Source organism: Pholcus phalangioides, unplaced genomic scaffold (genome assembly GCF_987345545.1).
Source record: "Pholcus phalangioides strain wild (caught in Gottingen) unplaced genomic scaffold, Ppha-v1.0 ptg000013l_1, whole genome shotgun sequence".
In the NCBI taxonomy this organism is placed as follows: Eukaryota; Metazoa; Arthropoda; class Arachnida; order Araneae; family Pholcidae; genus Pholcus; species Pholcus phalangioides.
The window spans coordinates 3,063,666-3,071,049 of record NW_028301606.1 but is presented as its reverse complement, the minus strand read 5'-3'; positions in this window follow the sequence as shown (position 1 = coordinate 3,071,049).

Below are 7,384 nucleotides of genomic sequence, written 5' to 3'. Positions count from 1 at the left end.
CCAAAACTGGACATTTTCCGCGCCCGTGGCGCAGGCTGGTGATGGTAGAGTGTGCGTGGCATGACATTCAGAATGCGATCCTTCGCCGCTATCACCAAGTCTTGTAAATCCTGGCGTTATTATTAACATGAAAGGAATATAAAATAGATTGTTCATGTGTGTGTGTAAGAGAGAGATGCTCGAGTGTGCGAAATCGCACGAGGAGCCGAGTATAATGTCATTATATAGGGATGTATTATAGCGCTACGGTTATAAGCGTCGGAATGCTTCATGAATATTTTAAAGCGTGTGATAAATTTGTATATAAATGCTTGATAGATACGTATATTCGTAGTGAGTAGTGTCTAAGATCAATCACTTTAGATCGGCGTAGTTACGTATGGCATTAACTGAAATATTTACAGCAAGTATTCTGGATGTCTTAATGCATTTCCTTAATTGACTTTGCTGGTTAAATGCAAACCCACGAGCGTGTAAATTAAGTCACGGGGACGTGCGTGTGGTCTACCAGATCCTAACTTTCGTTCCAGTCATATTATTAATAATGTACTAATTTTTTCGTTGTTTCAATACGTACAATATATTAATTTTTTTTTTTCATTATTATTATAATTCAGAAGCTCCTACTTAAACGTATTCAGAATTTTCTCATTCAAACTATGTTTTCCCCCTCTTTTCAGCTGCTCTGCCATCTCGTCTTCGCTATTTTTGGCAATGAAAATGAACTTTCACTGCCATATTTCGTCTTCATAAGTACTGATTAAAGGACAGACATCTTCAACATTGCGGTACTCCCTGACGCACTAAAACAGTTTCTCAACCTTGCTCAGCCCATGGCCATTCTTGCAACATACTTTTTTCTCGTGCCCCCTGTCTTATCTAAGGCCCTCCTATCCTCATCCAATAGAGTGACCCCTATTTATTGAATTGAATTTAGTCTAAATTTATAATAAACAAAAAAACTGTAAATAAGACTCTTTGGATGCTTGGGCCAGGCACAGATCCAGAAAGGGAGGATGATCATCCCTCCGAAGAACCAAATTATATGGAAAAAATAGCTCTGTGTAAAATACGTGGCAGTCCAACAAACCTACGACACATCACTATGCGTCAGTGCTTACCCTGGGCTAGAATTCTGAGAGCTTCCTTCTTATAGGATGAAGGTGGAAAGGGGGCTCTGTGCATGGCGATCTCACCATTATGGGTCCTCAGGCGAAGTGATATTTTGGGGCCCATAGTTAGCTGGAAGTAAACAAATTACATACTTATACTCAAAATCCATCTCATGTAGGCCCCAGATTTACAAGACGCCTGACCATGCTCAAATAGGGAACGTGGGTTAAGATAGGCTTTGGTTCTATGGACAGCTCTGCTGAATTCCGTAAGTAGGCCAACTCCTATTTTTACCACCATATTTCGCTTGAAAGCTTTATCTTTTCACAACTCTCTGTGGGTCCCTTCATCTCCGCCACTTGTCGTGGCTCCCCATTTCATCTGATTTACTTGAAAGCGGCTGAATAATTCTTGACACCGAAGATGGATATCCGATTATTAGGTATCGGTCATTATAACTACCTGTCATATTATAATTATTTGCGGTTTATATTCCATTGAAAACAATTCCCATATCTTTTAAACATGTAATAAATACATATTCTTATATCTGAAGTGAAAACAAACAGCGTCATTGCTTCAACTGCTACGAAAAGTCTTCTAAAAGAGAGACTTAGAGTCTTTCATCATATGTAGAATAGACAATAACGTGGCTGATATTTCCACACACTTTGTTTTCCGAACAATGCATCCATAATATGTATGTATCCTGAATAAAAGGAGTTGTTTCGAGCATCGATATGCTTGGGTATCCTCAAACTCTTCGAGATGCATTTTCGATGGTGGTCGAGACCATTCGTATGTATGTGAGTGTGTACCGTATTTTTTTTTTCTAGGGTAAAACGCATCTCTTCGTCTTTTTCCTGAATACATTTGTGTGTCGAAATATAATACATATATATGTATGTACATAAATATACAGAAGAACAAAATCGCGAGATTTGAAAGTCTTCACTACTTGTTTTCTGGAACGCTGTCAAGGCAAAGAAGACGCACATTTTCAGTAGGAAACACTCTCCTTTGCCAAATAAAGGCGGAATTTACATAAAGTGCGGCGAAGTCTTAGTTCGAGGATATCTTCGTCGTGTTTCAGCTTTCTCAGTTCGTCTCTTTTCGCTTTTAAATATTTGAATAGCTGCTGCTAGAATCCGAAAGTTAAATTTGCGAAAGCTGGACTCGGCACGAAATGATTACTAAGTTTGAACGAGAGGAAGATGTTGAAAACAAAAAGAAAAATTTAATTCTTTCTCTTTCTCTGTGCCGAGAATTTTTCCATCGCTGACGTGGATTCGTTTCAATACATGCTTCTCTTAAAAGAGTATCGATTTCTACTGTGTAAAAACTTTTGATTCAGCCGCTATCATTGCTTCAGATTTTCGTCTGGAGCGTCCATTGAAAAGAATTGGATTTATTTACTACGCAATAGTAAAATCATATCATTGATACCTTCTTCCGAATTCATTCTAAACCGTGATTGAACAGCGAAATGCCTCAGTGCCATAGATAGTTAGTTATCTTGTAACTAATTAGCGCCGTAAGATAGAAATATGCCACTCGTGGTTGCGATTTAGATTTGATCGTGAACGTTTCTTTTTTGCGCAACACCGGAATGATGCAGTCGAGTACACTCATAGGACATACACCGTGAATGTAACATACGGTTTTGTAATCCGCGATTTTTGTCCCATTCACATCCATGCATTTTTACCTCTGTTATTACATACCCCACTTCAAACACACACTGTGCATATAACAAAGCAGAAACACTCTCTTGACATGGAAAAGAATTCGGATACATGATAATGCAAACAAAAACTTGTGAAGTTTTCGATGAACTTGTGGAAGAATCCTGTGGGAATTTTTACAATAACGAAAAATTTATTTTCGAAACAATTACATCATAAATACAAAAATGCAAGACATAGAATATTTTCATTAATAATAAAAATATTCTGTGTTGCATTTCTGGGAAAACTGCATGGAATATGTTCTCGAGATAGGGAGTCATGGTCCCGAAAAATGATTATTTTCATATGTTTTGTTCACATCTCTATCGACATACACCGCAAGCATGAGAGTAAAGTCGAAAATAAATTATTTTTGTCTGCCAAGTACGAGTACATTGATTATTAGAGCTGATGGAATCAGATTCCTACTCTGCAAATAGACCTGTTAAAAACTTTTGATTTGTTTCGACTGCGAATGGATCAACACTAAGTTAGAACCTGTGCTTCAGAATCCTCGTGGTGACACTAAACTGAATGCACACAGGCATTATTAGTTACGTAAGCATTACAGCAATTCCAGGCTGGAGGACTCAGCACGAATTAGTCAATGCACCTTCACAAGGCATGCTTACTTGCGAGTACCCAAAAATGCTTTATTTTGCACTCGCAAGGTACTATTAAAATTTTAAAATTACTTTTGTCAGTAATGCTGATTGACACCACAATTATATAAACTTAACACATTCAAGAATTAGCCTTTAGAAGATTTGACAAAAACACCATTAAAACTGTTTTCTTCAAAGTTCATGAAACTATGCGTTTTTTCCAGGTTTCATACAAAGTTATGAATTGTAAATAGGATTTTTTTCCCCCATACACTCTATTGTCTCTGTCCTCAAAGCAAATTTTTCATCAGATGGGGAGTAAAATGTCACATTGGACGAGATCTGGGCATTCAGCTGATTGTGGAAGAGCAGCAGTACATTAATAATAAGATGCATTTATTTATTTTCTCCTTTCAATGATGATGAACATAATCGTTGCTCGTGATTCGAAAATAACTAAAGACGTCTGGATTAGACTAAGAATTTTTTTAGCTTTCAGGTGATTATGTACCCGTTCAAAACAATATTCAGTTTGTTCAATTAGTCAGAGAATTTAAGATTTCTCAAAAGTCATACAAACAGGTGCATTTTCCGCGCGCGCGCGTTCTCGACGATGCTTTTACTTTATAATGTACTCGTCAAAAATGCAAATAAAATTACCGAATTTTAATGTGTATAGGAAACCCCAGCCCCTGATTTTTTGAGCTTGATTATAAAAAAAAAAGTTGGAAAGATAAATTACATCTATAGCCCTATCCATGTATAAGAAACTCCCTTTTAGTTTTGGGACCCAATTTTTGGCAAAATGGGCTTTCTTATACACCTTGAAATACGGCACTTCCTATGTTTTCCAAAAAACGAAAAGAAACTAAAATGATATTTCGAGTGAATTCCGGTGGATACTGAATATTCAAGGACTGGACACACAAGCCGTTTCATATCGCAGAGAGATTTCGCGAAGGATGGGTGTATCCCGAAACTTTATTAAATAACACAAAAGCTACAGGGCAACGTAAAAATAAAACCATCAACATAAAAGAAAAATCGGCAATCGTCGATCTGGATTCTCAAGATTTTTTCAATAATAGAGATTGAGCACAATAAAAATAAGTAAATTTTCGTAAAATTAAATAAATGAAAATATAAATAATTGAAATAAAATATAAATAATTGAAATAAAATATAAATAATTGAAATAAAATATAAATAAATATAAAATAATAAATAAATATAAAATAAAATATAAATAAATAAAGTCATGAATCTCTGCAACGTCGATATAGAATTTCAGTATGATCACCAGATTAAATCGGTAATTTGACATTATGATAATTTGTAAAAATCGTCCATCTACGATTATTTCTTAGTCGTTGAGCACATACCCGGTCATCCTGCCATGTAGTGGGGTAACATAGGTTCTCACGAGGGGCTTGAGGCATTCGCGATGGAACGTGGTTACCGTCATCATTCCGACATGTCCGCAATTTACACCATCTTTCTTGTTATGAAGATAGCGGAAGTTCAGATCCATATAATCCTAACGGTCAACATGTTAACTGTTAAACCCAGACATGAATTCTGTACGCAATTTTTATACATAACATGTGCGGATAACCATGAATTTTATACTAGAGAATAATGGGGAAAAGAGACATATAATATCGATCACGTATGAAAAAAAAATGGGGCAAAATTTCATTCCTGATCCAATTGCGGTATCCGAATAATGGCGTAAATACAATTTAAAAAATAATAATAAGTGAAAAAGTTAAATAACAGCCGAGAAAGAAAAATATAATAATGATCATAACAATAATAACACGACATTTCAAAAGTTCTCTATGGCCTATCGGAACGAATCTCTCTGCCTCTCTGTTTTAGAAATAGTTTCAAGAAATAAAGGCTATATGGTAGGGACACAGAGAGCGAGGGGGTGAATGTTTTGGCATTTAATGGTAGTTTGTGTCTTCTATTGCGAGGAGAATGGGAATTTGAATGTCTCCTATGGGTTTAAAGTACCCCTTCGCATGCGATAAATGTGCCGAAAAGAATGGAAACTTTCCGAAATAAATTGCTTAGTTTTTGTTGTTTCTTTTTTTTTTTTTTTTTTACTATTTTGGAATTCTTGTGTTTCTCTTCCGTTCGGTCATTTCATCTGAGGCATCCTGTTTCTCCCGATCTTGTTTTTCATTGTGGTTCCTTTTTTTTCCCCCCTGCACATTTCAATGGTTATAAGTTTTGCGTTTTCACTTTATTTCGAATTGAATTCTTCCATGTATTGCTGCTATTACTATCATTATTGTTATCGAGTTCAATTTTTTTTTTTTTTGGTTGATGAAAATTTTATATTAGCTGTAGAATGAAATATTGTATGAAAATAATTTTTGAAATATTATGTGAATGATTAATATTGAAGCATATACAGAGTCGACCCACTTAATCGGATAACGGATAAATATAGATACCCCACTTAAACTTATAAAACCCTACGGCACCAAAATTTATCCTATAGAGATAATGTTGAAGTTCTCCGCTTATATTAAGATTTCAGCTTTTCCCTGACACAAGGGTACAACAAAAACCGGCGACTTGACCGCAGCAAAAAATTGCTACCGCAGGGAGTCCCCCATCGAGGGGTTAACGCACCAACCTCTCGACGAGTATAAAAAGCAATCCTGCCGTTCGGAATCGGCAATAAATTGTAGCACCCGCGGTCTAATCAGCCCTCGTGTGCAGAAAATGGCCGTGGTGCGACAAAAATGATAATTTTTTGTCAAATGACGGAAATTTAATCAATTACGCTTCACACGTCAACTGTTAACATATTAACCACCATACACATAATGTTTTTTATTGAATGAAACATTTGCAAGTAATGGAAAATATATTTATATAAATATGCGCATTTAATTATTTGATTGTTGTGTTCTCTGTTGAGACAATAGAGGGCGCTAAATTACCCAATGAAAAGTAAAACAGGTATTGTGATCATTGTGATTGAAATAATTTTCATTTCATTTTTGACGTCTGATTTATTCGAGAAGCTTTATTATTAATATATTCATCCTTCATCAGTTTTTTATATATACAACAGTTTCTATATACATCAGTTTTCTATTCTCAACACATGAAATGCAAGAAAATTCAGCCCAATCTCATGTAATGTAATCAGGAACATGATTCTGGGGTGAAAGAATGCGTGATTTTTCTGGGAAATTCATGTAGACTGGAATAGCCAAAACAATTCACAATATCTGTGCGATCGGAATATCTATCTGAACTGGTAAAATACGTTCTCAACCCATATTCTAAAGGGTAGGGGGTATGTTGTATTTCTCGCCTACTTTTGTAGAAGAATCTGTCAATAATTATCGTTGCTGAAAATTTACATAGATATCATCCACATTGAACACGGTTTTTGTATTCAAAAATGCAAATTATGTTAATTTTCAGACAAGATGTTTACCGTGTTCATATACGGGAATTTTATATACCTTGCCTGAGATTTGTGAAACGTGATGGAAAGTTCGTGAATTCAAAACCGAGGGCGCTATCAGTGGGCTTTATGTTAGGCTCATCAGCTTATGTTCAAGAATGCTAGTAATTTAGTTTTCAAACAAATTTTTAATGTTCTACCTTTGTCCGTCCACGAGTTATCAGTGATTTTCTTGGGATCATTTTCCTGCCACTTAGAATAATTTCGGAATACCCAAGAGCAAATGGATAGATATTTCCTTGAAATAAAGAAAAGGGTGAACTTTATTTAAACTAGAATAGCTTTCGAACCTATCCAGATATACGAATGAGAGTTGCAAATTAGTATAGTAAAATGATTATGTTCTGCAAGTGCCGCATCTTGTAGGTGCCGCATCGGGAGGTAGAAAAAGTAAAAACTTTTAACAATTTTTTGTATTTTTTCAATACATTTCGCTATGAATA